At 45.3% G+C, this 15,091-nt stretch overlaps 15 non-coding genes and 10 pseudogenes across 15 annotated transcripts; all 25 read left to right on the top strand.

Moving 5' to 3' along the window:
• The first annotated feature begins 4,547 nt into the window (after positions 1-4,547).
• On the top strand, positions 4,548-4,666 carry LOC147265031 (5S ribosomal RNA; annotated as a pseudogene).
• Positions 4,667-4,976: 310 nt separating this feature from the next.
• Positions 4,977-5,095, top strand: LOC147265032 (5S ribosomal RNA). Its single transcript, XR_015115478.1, has one exon. It is a non-coding gene; the product is annotated as a 5S ribosomal RNA (ribosomal RNA).
• Positions 5,096-5,406: 311 nt separating this feature from the next.
• LOC147265033 (5S ribosomal RNA) lies at positions 5,407-5,525 on the top strand. The gene has a single exon (XR_015114861.1). It is a non-coding gene; the product is annotated as a 5S ribosomal RNA (ribosomal RNA).
• A 309-nt stretch (positions 5,526-5,834) lies between these two features.
• On the top strand, positions 5,835-5,953 carry LOC147265034 (5S ribosomal RNA; annotated as a pseudogene).
• A 310-nt stretch (positions 5,954-6,263) lies between these two features.
• Positions 6,264-6,382, top strand: LOC147265035 (5S ribosomal RNA). The gene has a single exon (XR_015113733.1). It is a non-coding gene; the product is annotated as a 5S ribosomal RNA (ribosomal RNA).
• Positions 6,383-6,693: 311 nt separating this feature from the next.
• Positions 6,694-6,812, top strand: LOC147265036 (5S ribosomal RNA; annotated as a pseudogene).
• Positions 6,813-7,121: 309 nt separating this feature from the next.
• On the top strand, positions 7,122-7,240 carry LOC147265037 (5S ribosomal RNA). Its single transcript, XR_015113496.1, has one exon. It is a non-coding gene; the product is annotated as a 5S ribosomal RNA (ribosomal RNA).
• A 309-nt stretch (positions 7,241-7,549) lies between these two features.
• Positions 7,550-7,668, top strand: LOC147265038 (5S ribosomal RNA; annotated as a pseudogene).
• A 310-nt stretch (positions 7,669-7,978) lies between these two features.
• Positions 7,979-8,097, top strand: LOC147265039 (5S ribosomal RNA; annotated as a pseudogene).
• A 310-nt stretch (positions 8,098-8,407) lies between these two features.
• Positions 8,408-8,526, top strand: LOC147265040 (5S ribosomal RNA). Its single transcript, XR_015115114.1, has one exon. It is a non-coding gene; the product is annotated as a 5S ribosomal RNA (ribosomal RNA).
• Positions 8,527-8,836: 310 nt separating this feature from the next.
• On the top strand, positions 8,837-8,955 carry LOC147265041 (5S ribosomal RNA). The gene has a single exon (XR_015113143.1). It is a non-coding gene; the product is annotated as a 5S ribosomal RNA (ribosomal RNA).
• A 309-nt stretch (positions 8,956-9,264) lies between these two features.
• On the top strand, positions 9,265-9,383 carry LOC147265042 (5S ribosomal RNA; annotated as a pseudogene).
• A 311-nt stretch (positions 9,384-9,694) lies between these two features.
• On the top strand, positions 9,695-9,813 carry LOC147265043 (5S ribosomal RNA). Its single transcript, XR_015115516.1, has one exon. It is a non-coding gene; the product is annotated as a 5S ribosomal RNA (ribosomal RNA).
• Positions 9,814-10,122: 309 nt separating this feature from the next.
• On the top strand, positions 10,123-10,241 carry LOC147265044 (5S ribosomal RNA). Its single transcript, XR_015115232.1, has one exon. It is a non-coding gene; the product is annotated as a 5S ribosomal RNA (ribosomal RNA).
• A 310-nt stretch (positions 10,242-10,551) lies between these two features.
• Positions 10,552-10,670, top strand: LOC147265045 (5S ribosomal RNA). Its single transcript, XR_015114223.1, has one exon. It is a non-coding gene; the product is annotated as a 5S ribosomal RNA (ribosomal RNA).
• A 311-nt stretch (positions 10,671-10,981) lies between these two features.
• On the top strand, positions 10,982-11,100 carry LOC147265046 (5S ribosomal RNA; annotated as a pseudogene).
• Positions 11,101-11,409: 309 nt separating this feature from the next.
• Positions 11,410-11,528, top strand: LOC147265047 (5S ribosomal RNA). The gene has a single exon (XR_015114177.1). It is a non-coding gene; the product is annotated as a 5S ribosomal RNA (ribosomal RNA).
• Positions 11,529-11,837: 309 nt separating this feature from the next.
• On the top strand, positions 11,838-11,956 carry LOC147265048 (5S ribosomal RNA; annotated as a pseudogene).
• Positions 11,957-12,266: 310 nt separating this feature from the next.
• LOC147265049 (5S ribosomal RNA) lies at positions 12,267-12,385 on the top strand (annotated as a pseudogene).
• Positions 12,386-12,695: 310 nt separating this feature from the next.
• On the top strand, positions 12,696-12,814 carry LOC147265050 (5S ribosomal RNA). Its single transcript, XR_015115115.1, has one exon. It is a non-coding gene; the product is annotated as a 5S ribosomal RNA (ribosomal RNA).
• A 310-nt stretch (positions 12,815-13,124) lies between these two features.
• On the top strand, positions 13,125-13,243 carry LOC147265051 (5S ribosomal RNA). Its single transcript, XR_015114702.1, has one exon. It is a non-coding gene; the product is annotated as a 5S ribosomal RNA (ribosomal RNA).
• A 310-nt stretch (positions 13,244-13,553) lies between these two features.
• On the top strand, positions 13,554-13,672 carry LOC147265052 (5S ribosomal RNA). The gene has a single exon (XR_015115517.1). It is a non-coding gene; the product is annotated as a 5S ribosomal RNA (ribosomal RNA).
• Positions 13,673-13,981: 309 nt separating this feature from the next.
• LOC147265053 (5S ribosomal RNA) lies at positions 13,982-14,100 on the top strand. Its single transcript, XR_015115233.1, has one exon. It is a non-coding gene; the product is annotated as a 5S ribosomal RNA (ribosomal RNA).
• A 310-nt stretch (positions 14,101-14,410) lies between these two features.
• LOC147265054 (5S ribosomal RNA) lies at positions 14,411-14,529 on the top strand. Its single transcript, XR_015113305.1, has one exon. It is a non-coding gene; the product is annotated as a 5S ribosomal RNA (ribosomal RNA).
• Positions 14,530-14,840: 311 nt separating this feature from the next.
• LOC147265055 (5S ribosomal RNA) lies at positions 14,841-14,959 on the top strand (annotated as a pseudogene).
• Positions 14,960-15,091: the final 132 nt, after the last annotated feature.

The following is a 15,091-nucleotide window of genomic DNA, read 5'->3' on the forward strand; positions in this document are numbered from 1 at the left end:
ACCTAGGATTAAATTAAAGCTGCAGTCAGCGTTGTTTGGGCCTGAGCCTCCTCCCGCCCACCGGGGCCGAGTAGCAGGGGTTGTCCTGAATCCAGTGATGAATTTTATGAAAGCGGTGGGACTTGTACACTGCAAGCAACTGCTGTAAATTTACTACAAGATTTCAATAGTATCACCGTTTATAAAAATACAGTACTTTGCCGTTAATTCTAATAGGAATCTGTTAAATTACACCCCATGACTGTTTAACAGAACTATGCTGTAATGCTAAAATACAGTACTTCACTGTAAATAAAACAGTATCATGCAGTATCTTTGCCTTATGGACGCAAGGAGAATCTCCTGATCTGCACGTGAGGCCAGAGCCTTGGTTTTCGTCATCCATCTCAATCTCAGTCATTTGGTGAGTAGCGATTGCATTTATTGTAGACACTGGCGCAAAGTCTGTAGGCCAGTGGAGGCTAAGTGAAGTTTCCAGTTTGTGTGGCGACACACACGAGTGGGGGGTGCACTTATTAAAATATAATAGTGACCAAAGCCGGACAACGCCACCTTGGGAATTTCGCCCAAGGAAATAGTTAACGTACCGACCAAAAGGCACTCACAGGTTCATTTACTAATTGGCAGGAGACGTGGTTCCATGACAAAAATATTTTATTGTAAACAGGCCAGCAGATAAAAAAAAGAGAATAAATCTAAACAAGTCTGGAGCTTACCAGTGGGGGTGAGGGATCCCAAGGCAGAAGACACCCTGATCAATTGGGACATCACATTTAAAAACACACATGATTAAAGCAAAACAGGGGTGCACAGCACACAAGAGGAAAAGCGACGCCAGGACCGTGAGCTTCCAGTACCTGAAACGAAATGACAAGAATTATAATTTAACACCAAAACTAAAAAAAACAAACACAAAAACCAGAACCAAACTCAAACCACAATTTAAAAATTAATTCGAGAAACAAGATTTAATTATTAAGCACAAATTAGCAAGGAAAAATAATACAACCCAAAATAACCAGAAACGAGTTCATTTCTCCATTGCTAGACCAGGGAGCTAACGGATAGCCGTCCAGCAGCTTGCTGCACCCTGAAGCCCAAGCGGAGGAATGGGAAACAATGCAGATCCAAACCTTCAGAGCACCATGAAGTACAGTTCAGTGGCGCCACACGGTGGACATCAGGATCTGGCAGACCCTGGTTAAACAAGGTGAATTACTGAAACAACCTCCAGTTCAACACACAGCGGATTCCAATTCGTTAACACAGAAGCAGAGCACTCCAGTGAACACAGTAAACAGTGAACAAACAAGCAAAACATGTGTAGATGGCCAGTAGGTCGCAGAACAGGCTAGTAGCAGAGCAGGCTAATAGAGCAGGAGCCTGTAACAAAGCAGGGTAGTCTGTAGCAAAACAGTAGCCAGAGCAAAGCAGGGTAGTCTGTAGCAAAACAGCAGCCAGAGCAAAGCAGGGTAGTCTGTAGCCAAACAGCAGCCAGAGCAAAGCAGGGTAGTCTGTAGCAAAACAGCAGCCGGAGCAAAGCAGGGTAGTCTGGAGCAAAACAGCAGCCAGAGCAAAGCAGGGTAGTCTGTAGCAAAACAGCAGCCGGAGCAAAGCAGGGTAGTCTGTAGCAAAACAGCAGCCAGAGCAAAGCAGGGTAGTCTGTAGCAAACAGCAGCCAGAGCAAAGCAGGAGCATCTAGCAAAGCAGGATAGTCTGGCAAGACAGCACCCGGTAGCAAAGCAGCAGCTAGTTCTTCCTCAGTGTCACGGCTCACCAGCTGTGCCAATCAGGTGTAGATCGTGTGTGTGGTGTTTCCCCACTAGCGGCGATTAAGGGACCGTGTCCCAAAAGCCGGACACCTACAATTAAACACGTGAATATGAAAAACGGCTGTGAGTGTGAATGGTTGTCTGTCAATATTTGTTGGCTGCGGTGGACTGCGATGGACTGCTTACCTGTCCAAGGTAATGTCCCTTCTGGGATAGGCTCCAGCCCCACCCTGTGACCCTTAACAGGATAAGCGGAAAAATGGATGGATGGATGGATGGATGGATGGATGGGTGGGTGATCACTCACAGGAGTGTGACTCTCTCACTCTGACCACTTCATGCTATGGGACTTACACTGACGTAACCTGATTAGCTCAGTCAGTCGAGCATGAGACTCTTAGTCTCAGGGTTGTTGGTTCAAGCCCCATGTTGGGTGTTGATCTTAAACACCACTGCTTGTCCTCTCAGTTTTGAAAGCTTTGTTTGTAAATTGTCAGAAAAATCAGTGAATAAACAATACAAACTTAGGCTTTGTCAGAAATTCCATGCTTCCAAACTAACCAATATGAAAAAAACAAAAGGTGAGACTTTTTCGTGCGTTCGAAAAATTTGTATGCGCTTCATTGTATCCGCTTTCTATACTTCCATGCATCCCAGCTTATTTCTGTTAAGGGTTGCAGGGGGAGGCTGGAGCCTTTCCCAGTGGCTTTGAGGTGAGAGGCAGGTTTCACCCTGGACAGGTAGCCAGTCCATTGCAGACAGACAACCCACGCAGGCACGGGGAGAACATGCACACACCACACAGAAAGAACCTGTGCTCGAGCCAGGACTTGAACTTGCTTTGAGGCGACACTGTTAACCACGGTACCACCGTGCCACCCATTGACTGTAACACATTGTCAACAATATACACTCTTGTTATCATACAACACGTAGCCCTGTACAAAAATCAAATAAATTACATCGCATAAAAAGCATAAAAAGATGTGTTAAAAAGTTCAAAAATAAATAGAGTTCATGATCTTTAAAATTGGTTATAATGTGAGCAGGTTAAAAGCATAAATATAATATGTAACATTTAAAAAGTAAAACTATTTACAGTTAAAAAATAAATTCATATAAAGGTCTTTAAGTTCTCTGAGTCTGGAAAAGATCAGTGATCTGAGAATAAGGAGAGGGGAAGAAGCCGTGTTTATATGTAACCTCAATTGTTACCTGTCAATCATTTCATTCCTGTCTTATCTTTGGGTGTATTAAGACCGCAAAAGCCAATGAGAGGAAAGTTACTGTGTAAGGGGTGGGACTAGTGGCGCAGGTTTGTGAAGTGAGTAGTTAGCGCGCATGGGGAGAGAAACAGAGGCAATGATCAGAGAGTTAAGAGGGGAGGCATCATTTGTGTGGAGAGCATTTAAGTTTATTTTGGAGGTCGACGACTGGTGGTCCTGATGTAAACTTCTGTGTGACCTTCGAGAGGTGAATATTTATGCCTGTATTTGCGCTTTATCTAACTGTTATAGTGAAAAGAGACTGGATGTGTACATGGTTAGCGACGTGCTAGCTAGGGATAGCATTCCGTGCTAATGTGCCTGCAGATCGTAGCTTTAGCGTTGTAATATTTTTGGAGCGAAAGTAAAGGTAATGCGAATTCGACACGAGATAATGTTTGATAATTGTGGCTAAATTAAGATAATATGCTTGAAGGAGACGGACATTGGAGAGAGAGAGACGGGTTTCCATCCGATGGCTCTGCTGTTCTGCTGTGCCCTGTCCTGCTGTGTTTTCTTCTTCGTGACTTTCGCTGTCCCGCCATTGCGTGTGAGTGTTTGGATTGTGACTGCCACCGCCATTGCCATTACCATTCAGACTCTCATCCTCCATTCCCGTTCTCCCCCTTCTAATAAAACCCTGGATTTGTGAGGACTAACATACACATGCACTTGCTTTTATTGTGTGCTCAGCTGCGAGGGAAGCGGCCATTACAGTTGTGAAGCCCCGACCGCACAGGAGCTTCAATAAACAGGCCTGAAACAGGTAAAAATTAAATTTAAGGTGTTTCATATGAATGTGTGTGTGCCCACAGGTAAAATATTGAGTTTTAGTTGTTGTAAATTAAGGAATACCGTTTTAGAAGGTAACTTAAGGATTCTGAAAGGGATTAAATATGATGTATATTTTAAAAAAACAAAAGGGTTATCTTTTGTTGAGGAAACTTTTTTTCCTTACAATTGAGGTGTAAAGGATGACTTGAGGGTATTTTATGTGAAACTATCTAACTAAAAAAGATTTTTATTTTCAGTGAAACGAAAGTTCAGAACCAAGAAAGACACTGTTTGTTTTGTTTTGAAAATCCTCTTACTCATTGTTAATAATTTTGTTCATTGTATTTTTATAACACAAGAATATATTCAATTTTTATTTCATCCATCTCCGTGAACAAGTACCTGTGAAGGATTAATTTGCAATTCTTTTAACTTCAGCTTGAGGAAAGGGCAGCTTTGAGTCTTTGGGGACCAGCATGAGAGACCTTCCCTCACGCACTTCTTCTTGAAGCGCCTTTCCGCAGCTTTGAAATTGAATGTCATGCAGCGTGTAATTTGAAGTCGACAGGTGGCAGATGCAGTACTTTTCTCTAGATGACATCAACATTCTTTTCTTTTATTGACAGGACACCTATTTGGCGTGTGAAAAGACCGTGAGGCTGTTGCGCTTCACTTTTTTTCTGAGGTTGTAAAGTGAGTGAAATGGATATAGAGCCCATGTGTGTAAGCGTCAAGGGCTTACGGCCATACCACTCTGAACACGCCTGATCTCGTCTGATATCTGAAGCTTAGCAGGGTCGGGCCTTGTTTGTACTTGGATGGGAGACCGCCTGGGAATACCAGATGCTGTAAGCTTTTTTGTTTCTTTGTGAGGAAAGGGCAGCTTTGAGTCTTTGGGGACAAGCATGAGCGAGCTTCCCTCACACACCTTTTCTTGAAGCGCCTTTCTGCAGCTTTGAAATTGAATGTCATGCAGCGTGTAATTTGAAGTAGACAGATGGCAGATGCAGTACTTTTCTCTAGATGACATCACCATTCTTTTCTTTTATTGACAGGACACCTATTTGGCTTGTGAGAAAACCCTTAGGCTTTTGCGCTTCACTTTTTTTCTGAGGTTGTAAAGTGAGTGAAATGGATATAGAGCCCATGTGTGTAAGAGTCAAGGGCTTACGGCCATACCACTCTGAACACCCCCGATCTCGTCTGATCTCGGAAGCTAAGCAGGGTCGGGCCTGGTTAGTACTTGGATGGGAGACCGCCTGGGAATACCAGGTGCTGTAAGCTTTTTTGTTTCTTTGTGAGGAAAGGGAAGCTTTGAGTCTTTGGGGACCAGCATGAGCGAGCTTCCCTCACACACCTTTTCTTGAAGCGCCTTTCTGCAGCTTTGAAATGGAATCTCATGCAGCGTGTAACTTGAAGTAGACAGATGGAGGATGCAGTACTTTTCTCTCGATGACATCAACATTCTTTTCTTTGTATTGACAGGACACCTATTTGACGTGTGAAAAGACCCTGAGGCTTTTGCGCTTCACTTTTTTTCTGAGGTTGTAAAGTGAGTGAAATGGATGTAGAGCCCATGTGTGTAAGAGTCAAGGGCTTACGGCCATACCACTCTGAACACGCCCGATCTCGTCTGATCTCGGAAGCTAAGCAGGGTTGGGCCTGGTAAGTACTTGGATGGGAGACCGCCTGGGAATACCAGGTGCTGTAAGCTTTTTTGTTTCTTTGTGAGCAAAGGGCAGCTTTGAGTCTTTGGGGACCAGCATGAGCGAGCTTCCCTCACACACCTTTTCTTGAAGCGCCCTCCGCAGCTTTGGAATGGAATGTCATGCAGTGGTTAATTTGAAGTAGACAGATGGCAGATGCAGTACTTTTCTCTAGATGACATCAACATTCTTTTCTTTTATTGACAGGACACCTATTTGGCGTGTGAAAAAACCCTGAGGCTTTTGCGCTTCACTTTTTTTCTGAGGTTGTAAAGTGAGTGAAATGGATATAGAGCCCATGTGTGTAAGAGTCAAGGGCTTACGGCCATACCACTCTGAACACGCCCGATCTGGTCTGATCTCGGAAGCTAAGCAGGGTCGGGCCTGTTTAGTACTTGGATGTTAGACCGTCTGGGAATACCAGGTGCTGTAAGCTTTTTTGTTTCTTTGTGAGTAAAGGGAAGCTTTGAGTCTTTGGGGACAAGCATGAGCGAGCTTCCCTCACACACCTTTTCTTGAAGCGCCTTTCTGCAGCTTTGAAATTGAATGTCATGCAGCGTGTAATTTGAAGTAGACAGATGGCAGATGCAGTACTTTTCTCTAGATGACATCACCATTCTTTTCTTTTATTGACAGGACACCTATTTGGCGTGTGAAAAAACCCTGAGGCTTTTGCGCTTCACTTTTTTTCTGAGGTTGTAAAGTGAGTGAAATGGATATAGAGCCCATGTGTGTAAGAGTCAAGGGCTTACGGCCATACCACTCTGAACACGCCCGATCTCGTCTGATCTCGGAAGCTAAGCAGGGTCGGGCCTGGTTAGTACTTGGATGGGAGACCGCCTGGGAATACCAGGTGCTGTAAGCTTTTTTGTTTCTTTGTGAGGAAAGGGCAGCTTTGAGTCTTTGGGGACCAGCATGAGCGAGCTTCCCTCACACACCTTTTCTTGAAGCGCCTTTCTGCAGCTTTGAAATGGAATCTCATGCAGTGTGTAACTTGAAGTAGACAGATGGAGGATGCAGTACTTTTCTCTTGATGACATCAACATTCTTTTCTTTGTATTGACAGGACACCTATTTGACGTGTGAAAAGACCCTGAGGCTGTTGCGCATCACTTTTTTTCTGAGGTTGTAAAGTGAGTGAAATAGATATAGAGCCCATGTGTGTGAGAGTCAAGGGCTTACGGCCATACCACTCTGAACACGCCCGATCTCGTCTGATATCTGAAGCTTAGCAGGGTCGGGCCTTGTTAGTACTTGGATGGGAGACCGCCTGGGAATACCAGGTGCTGTAAGCTTTTTTGTTTCTTTGTGAGGAAAGGGCAGCTTTGAGTCTTTGGGGACCAGCATGAGCAAGCTTCCCTCACACACCTTTTCTTGAAGCGCCCTCCGCAGCTTTGGAATGGAATGTCATGCAGTGGTTAATTTGAAGTAGACAGATGGCAGATGCAGTACTTTTCTGTAGATGACATCAACATTCTTTTCTTTTATTGACAGGACACCTATTTGGCGTGTGAAAAGACCCTGAGGCTTTTGCGCTTCACTTTTTTTCTGAGGTTGTAAAGTGAGTGAAATGGATGTCGAGCCCATGTGTGTAAGAGTCAAGGGCTTACAGCCATACCACTCTCAACACGCCCGATCTCGTCTGATCTCGGAAGCTAAGCAGGGTCGGGCCTGGTTAGTACTTGGATGGGAGACCGCCTGGGAATACCAGGTGCTGTAAGCTTTTTTGTTTCTTTGTGAGGAAAGGGCAGCTTTGAGTCTTTGGGGACCAGCATGAGCGAGCTTCCCTCACACACCTTTTCTTGAAGCGCCCTCCGCAGCTTTGGAATGGAATGTCATGCAGTGGTTAATTTGAAGTAGACAGATGGCAGATGCAGTACTTTTCTCTAGATGACATCAACATTCTTTTCTTTTAATGACAGGACACCTATTTGGCGTGTGAAAAGACTGTGAGGCTTTTGCGCTTCACTTTTTTTCTGAGGTTGTAAAGTGAGTGACATGGATATAGAGCCCATGTGTGTCAGAGTCAAGGACTTACGGCCATTCCACTCTGAACACGCCCGATCTGGTCTGATCTCGGAAGCTAAGCAGGGTCGGGCCTGTTTAATACTTGGATGGGAGACCGCCTGGGAATACCAGGTGCTGTAAGCTTTTTTTTTTCATTGTGAGGAAAGGGCGGCTTTGAGTCTTTGGGGACCAGCATGAGCGAGCTTCCCTCACACACCTTTTCTTGAAGCGCCTTTCTGCAGCTTTGAAATTGAATGTCATGCAGTGGTTAATTTGAAGTAGACAGATGGCAGATGCAGTACTTTTCTCTAGATGACATCAACATTCTTTTCTTTTAATGACAGGACACCTATTTGGCGTGTGAAAAGACCCTGAGGCTTTTGCGCTTCACTTTTTTTCTGAGGTTGTAAAGTGAGTGAAATGGATATAGAGCCCTTGTGTGTCAGAGTCAAGGACTTACGGCCATACCACTCTGAACACGCCCTATCTGGTCTGATCTCGGAAGCTAAGCAGGGTCAGGCCTGGTTAGTACTTGGATGGAAGACTACCTGGGAATACCAGGTGCTGTAAGCTTTTTTGTTTCTTTGTGAGGAAAGGGCAGCTTTGAGTCTTTGGGGACCAGCATGAGCGAGCTTCCATCACACACCTTTTCTTGAAGCGCCTTTCTGCAGCTTTTAAATTGAATGTCATGCAGCGTGTAATTTTAAGTAGACAGATATCAGATGCAGTACTTTTCTCTAGATGATGTCAACATTCTTTTCTTTTATTGACGGGACACCCATTTGGCGTGTGAAAAGACCGTGAGGCTTTTGCGCTTCACTTTTTTTCTGAGGTTGTAAAGTGAGTGAAATGGATATAGAGCCCATGTGTGTAAGAGTCAAGGGCTTACGGCCATACCACTCTGAACACGCCTGATCTCGTCTGATCTCGGAAGCTAAGCAGGGTCTGGCCTGGTTAGTACTTGGATGGGAGACCGCTTAGGAATACCAGGTGCTGTAAGCTTTTTTGTTTCATTGTGAGGAAAGGGCAGCTTTGAGTCTTTGGGGACCAGCATGAGCGAGCTTCCCTCACACACCTTTTCTTGAAGCGCCCTCCGCATCTTTGGAATGGAATGTCATGCAGTTTGTAATTTGAAGTCGACAGATGGAGGATGCAGTACTTTTCTCTGGATGACATCAACATTCTTTTCTTTATATTGACAGGACACCTATTTGGCATGTGAAAAGACCCTGAGGCTGTTGCGCATCACTTTTTTTCTGAGGTTTTAAAGTGAGTGAAATGGATTTAGAGCCCATGTGTTTAAGAGTCAAGGGCTTACGGCCATACCACTCTGCACACGCCCGATCTCGTCTGATCTCGGAAGCTAAGCAGGGTCGGGCCTGGTTAGTACTTGGATGGGAGACCGCCTGGGAATAACAGGTGCTGTAAGCTTTTTTGTTTCTTTGTGAGGAAAGGGCAGCTTTGAGTCTTTGGGGACCAGCATGAGCGAGCTTCCCTCACACACCTTTTCTTGAAGCGCCCTCCGCAGCTTTGGAATGGAATGTCATGCAGTGGTTAATTTGAAGTAGACAGATGGCAGATGCAGTACTTTTCTCTAGATGACATCAACATTCTTTTCTTTTATTGACAGGACACCTATTTGGCGTGTGAAAAAAACCTGAGGCTTTTGCGCTTCACTTTTTTTCTGAGGTTTTAAAGTGAGTGAAATGGATATAGAGCCCATGTGTGTAAGAGTCAAGGGCTTACGGCCATACCACTCTGAACACGCCCGATCTCGTCGTATCTCGGAAGCTACGCATGGTCGGGCCTGGTTAGTACTTGGATGTTAGACCGTCTGGGAATACCAGGTGCTGTAAGCTTTTTTGTTTCTTTGTGAGGAAATGGCAGCTTTGAGTCTTTGGGGACCAGCATGAGCGAGCTTCCCTCACACACCTTTTCTTGAAGCTTTTTTCCGCAGGTTTAAAATTGAATGTCATGCAGCGTGTAATTTGAAGTAGACAGATGACAGATGCAGTAGTTTTCTCTCGATGACATTAACATTCTTTTCGTTGTATTGACAGGACACCTATTTGGCGTGTGAAAAGACCCTGAGGCTGTTGCGCATTGCTTTTTTTCTGAGGTTGTAAAGTGAGTGAAATGGATATAGAGCCCATGTGTGTAAGAGTCAAGGGCTTACGGCCATACCACTCTGAACACGCCTGATCTCGTCTGATCTCGGAAGCTAAGCAGGGTTGGGCCTGGTTAGTACTTGGATGGGAGACCGCCTGGGAATACCAGGTGCTGTAAGCTTTTTTGTTTCTTTGTGAGCAAAGGGCAGCTTTGAGTCTTTGGGGACCAGCATGAGCGAGCTTCCCTCACACACCTTTTCTTGAAGCGCCCTCCGCAGCTTTGGAATGGAATGTCATGCAGTGGTTAATTTGAAGTAGACAGATGGCAGATGCAGTACTTTTCTCTAGATGACATCAACATTCTTTTCTTTTATTGACAGGACACCTATTTGGCGTGTGAAAAAACCCTGAGGCTTTTGCGCTTCACTTTTTTTCTGAGGTTGTAAAGTGAGTGAAATGGATATAGAGCCCATGTGTGTAAGAGTCAAGGGCTTACGGCCATACCACTCTGAACACGCCCGATCTCGTCTGATCTCGGAAGCTAAGCAGGGTCGGGCCTGTTTAGTACTTGGATGTTAGACCGTCTGGGAATACCAGGTGCTGTAAGCTTTTTTGTTTCTTTGTGAGTAAAGGGAAGCTTTGAGTCTTTGGGGACAAGCATGAGCGAGCTTCCCTCACACACCTTTTCTTGAAGCGCCTTTCTGCAGCTTTGAAATTGAATGTCATGCAGCGTGTAATTTGAAGTAGACAGATGGCAGATGCAGTACTTTTCTCTAGATGACATCACCATTCTTTTCTTTTATTGACAGGACACCTATTTGGCGTGTGAAAAAACCCTGAGGCTTTTGCGCTTCACTTTTTTTCTGAGGTTGTAAAGTGAGTGAAATGGATATAGAGCCCATGTGTGTAAGAGTCAAGGGCTTACGGCCATACCACTCTGAACACGCCCGATCTCGTCTCATCTCGGAAGCTAAGCAGGGTCGGGCCTGGTTAGTACTTGGATGGGAGACCGCCTGGGAATACCAGGTGCTGTAAGCTTTTTTGTTTCTTTGTGAGGAAAGGGCAGCTTTGAGTCTTTGGGGACCAGCATGAGCGAGCTTCCCTCACACACCTTTTCTTGAAGCGCCTTTCTGCAGCTTTGAAATGGAATCTCATGCAGCGTGTAACTTGAAGTAGACAGATGGAGGATGCAGTACTTTTTTCTTGATGACATCAACATTCTTTTCTTTGTATTGACAGGACACCTATTTGACGTGTGAAAAGACCCTGAGGCTGTTGCGCATCACTTTTTTTCTGAGGTTGTAAAGTGAGTGAAATAGATATAGAGCCCATGTGTGTGAGAGTCAAGGGCTTACGGCCATACCACTCTGAACACGCCCGATCTCGTCTGATATCTGAAGCTTAGCAGGGTCGGGCCTTGTTAGTACTTGGATGGGAGACCGCCTGGGAATACCAGGTGCTGTAAGCTTTTTTGTTTCTTTGTGAGGAAAGGGCAGCTTTGAGTCTTTGGGGACCAGCATGAGCAAGCTTCCCTCACACACCTTTTCTTGAAGCGCCCTCCGCAGCTTTGGAATGGAATGTCATGCAGTGGTTAATTTGAAGTAGACAGATGGCAGATGCAGTACTTTTCTGTAGATGACATCAACATTCTTTTCTTTTATTGACAGGACACCTATTTGGCGTGTGAAAAGACCCTGAGGCTTTTGCGCTTCACTTTTTTTCTGAGGTTGTAAAGTGAGTGAAATGGATGTAGAGCCCATGTGTGTAAGAGTCAAGGGCTTACAGCCATACCACTCTCAACACGCCCGATCTCGTCTGATCTCGGAAGCTAAGCAGTGTCGGGCCTGGTTAGTACTTGGATGGGAGACCGCCTGGGAATACCAGGTGCTGTAAGCTTTTTTGTTTCTTTGTGAGGAAAGGGCAGCTTTGAGTCTTTGGGGACCAGCATGAGCGAGCTTCCCTCACACACCTTTTCTTGAAGCGCCCTCCGCAGCTTTGGAATGGAATGTCATGCAGTGGTTAATTTGAAGTAGACAGATGGCAGATGCAGTACTTTTCTCTAGATGACATCAACATTCTTTTCTTTTAATGACAGGACACCTATTTGGCGTGTGAAAAGACCGTGAGGCTTTTGCGCTTCACTTTTTTTCTGAGGTTGTAAAGTGAGTGACATGGATATAGAGCCCATGTGTGTCAGAGTCAAGGACTTACGGCCATACCACTCTGAACACGCCCGATCTGGTCTGATCTCGGAAGCTAAGCAGGGTCGGGCCTGTTTAATACTTGGATGGGAGACCGCCTGGGAATACCAGGTGCTGTAAGCTTTTTTTTTTCATTGTGAGGAAAGGGCGGCTTTGAGTCTTTGGGGACCAGCATGAGCGAGCTTCCCTCACACACCTTTTCTTGAAGCGCCTTTCTGCAGCTTTGAAATTGAATGTCATGCAGTGGTTAATTTGAAGTAGACAGATGGCAGATGCAGTACTTTTCTCTAGATGACATCAACATTCTTTTCTTTTAATGACAGGACACCTATTTGGCGTGTGAAAAGACCCTGAGGCTTTTGCGCTTCACTTTTTTTCTGAGGTTGTAAAGTGAGTGAAATGGATATAGAGCCCTTGTGTGTCAGAGTCAAGGACTTACGGCCATACCACTCTGAACACGCCCTATCTGGTCTGATCTCGGAAGCTAAGCAAGGTCAGGCCTGGTTAGTACTTGGATGGAAGACTACCTGGGAATACCAGGTGCTGTAAGCTTTTTTGTTTCTTTGTGAGGAAAGGGCAGCTTTGAGTCTTTGGGGACCAGCATGAGCGAGCTTCCATCACACACCTTTTCTTGAAGCGCCTTTCTGCAGCTTTTAAATTGAATGTCATGCAGCGTGTAATTTTAAGTAGACAGATATCAGATGCAGTACTTTTCTCTAGATGATGTCAACATTCTTTTCTTTTATTGACGGGACACCCATTTGGCGTGTGAAAAGACCCTGAGGCTTTTGCGCTTCACTTTTTTTCTGAGGTTGTAAAGTGAGTGAAATGGATATAGAGCCCATGTGTGTAAGAGTCAAGGGCTTACGGCCATACCACTCTGAACACGCCTGATCTCGTCTGATCTCGGAAGCTAAGCAGGGTCTGGCCTGGTTAGTACTTGGATGGGAGACCGCTTAGGAATACCAGGTGCTGTAAGCTTTTTTGTTTCATTGTGAGGAAAGGGCAGCTTTGAGTCTTTGGGGACCAGCATGAGCGAGCTTCCCTCACACACCTTTTCTTGAAGCGCCCTCCGCATCTTTGGAATGGAATGTCATGCAGTTTGTAATTTGAAGTCGACAGATGGAGGATGCAGTACTTTTCTCTGGATGACATCAACATTCTTTTCTTTATATTGACAGGACACCTATTTGGCGTGTGAAAAGACCCTGAGGCTGTTGCGCATCACTTTTTTTCTGAGGTTTTAAAGTGAGTGAAATGGATTTAGAGCCCATGTGTTTAAGAGTCAAGGGCTTACGGCCATACCACTCTGCACACGCCCGATCTCGTCTGATCTCGGAAGCTAAGCAGGGTCGTGCCTGGTTAGTACTTGGATGGGAGACCGCCTGGGAATAACAGGTGCTGTAAGCTTTTTTGTTTCTTTGTGAGGAAAGGGCAGCTTTGAGTCTTTGGGGACCAGCATGAGCGAGCTTCCCTCACACACCTTTTCTTGAAGCGCCCTCCGCAGCTTTGGAATGGAATGTCATGCAGTGGTTAATTTGAAGTAGACAGATGGCAGATGCAGTAGTTTTCTCTCGATGACATTAACATTCTTTTCGTTGTATTGACAGGACACCTATTTGGCGTGTGAAAAGACCCTGAGGCTGTTGCGCATTGCTTTTTTTCTGAGGTTGTAAAGTGAGTGAAATGGATATAGAGCCCATGTGTGTAAGAGACAAGGGCTTACGGCCATACCACTCTGAACACGCCTGATCTCGTCTGATCTCGGAAGCTAAGCAGGGTTGGGCCTGGTTAGTACTTGGATGGGAGACCGCCTGGGAATACCAGGTGCTGTAAGCTTTTTTGTTTCTTTGTGAGCAAAGGGCAGCTTTGAGTCTTTGGGGACCAGCATGAGCGAGCTTCCCTCACACACCTTTTCTTGAAGCGCCCTCCGCAGCTTTGGAATGGAATGTCATGCAGTGGTTAATTTGAAGTAGACAGATGGCAGATGCAGTACTTTTCTCTAGATGACATCAACATTCTTTTCTTTTATTGACAGGACACCTATTTGGCGTGTGAAAAAACCCTGAGGCTTTTGCGCTTCACTTTTTTTCTGAGGTTGTAAAGTGAGTGAAATGGATATAGAGCCCATGTGTGTAAGAGTCAAGGGCTTACGGCCATACCACTCTGAACACGCCCGATCTCGTCTGATCTCGGAAGCTAAGCAGGGTCGGGCCTGTTTAGTACTTGGATGTTAGACCGTCTGGGAATACCAGGTGCTGTAAGCTTTTTTGTTTCTTTGTGAGTAAAGGGAAGCTTTGAGTCTTTGGGGACAAGCATGAGCGAGCTTCCCTCACACACCTTTTCTTGAAGCGCCTTTCTGCAGCTTTGAAATTGAATGTCATGCAGCGTGTAATTTGAAGTAGACAGATGGCAGATGCAGTACTTTTCTCTAGATGACATCACCATTCTTTTCTTTTATTGACAGGACACCTATTTGGCGTGTGAAAAAACCCTGAGGCTTTTGCGCTTCACTTTTTTTCTGAGGTTGTAAAGTGAGTGAAATGGATATAGAGCCCATGTGTGTAAGAGTCAAGGGCTTACGGCCATACCACTCTGAACACACCCGATCTCGTCTCATCTCGGAAGCTAAGCAGGGTCGGGCCTGGTTAGTACTTGGATGGGAGACCGCCTGGGAATACCAGGTGCTGTAAGCTTTTTTGTTTCTTTGTGAGGAAAGGGCAGCTTTGAGTCTTTGGGGACCAGCATGAGCGAGCTTCCCTCACACACCTTTTCTTGAAGCGCCTTTCTGCAGCTTTGAAATGGAATCTCATGCAGCGTGTAACTTGAAGTAGACAGATGGAGGATGCAGTACTTTTCTCTTGATGACAACAACATTCTTTTCTTTGTATTGACAGGACACCTATTTGACGTGTGAAAAGACCCTGAGGCTGTTGCGCATCACTTTTTTTCTGAGGTTGTAAAGTGAGTGAAATAGATATAGAGCCCATGTGTGTGAGAGTCAAGGGCTTACGGCCATACCACTCTGAACACGCCCGATCTCGTCTGATATCTGAAGCTTAGCAGGGTCGGGCCTTGTTAGTACTTGGATGGGAGACCGCCTGGGAATACCAGGTGCTGTAAGCTTTTTTGTTTCTTTGTGAGGAAAGGGCAGCTTTGAGTCTTTGGGGACCAGCATGAGCAAGCTTCCCTCACACACCTTTTCTTGAAGCGCCCTCCGCAGCTTTGGAATGGAATGTCATGCAGTGGTTAATTTGA

This window comes from Aulostomus chinensis, chromosome 4 (assembly GCF_037954235.1).
Source record: "Aulostomus chinensis isolate RoL2024-O1b breed Wild chromosome 4, RoL_Achi_v1.0, whole genome shotgun sequence".
Lineage (NCBI taxonomy): Eukaryota > Metazoa > Chordata > Actinopteri > Syngnathiformes > Aulostomidae > Aulostomus > Aulostomus chinensis.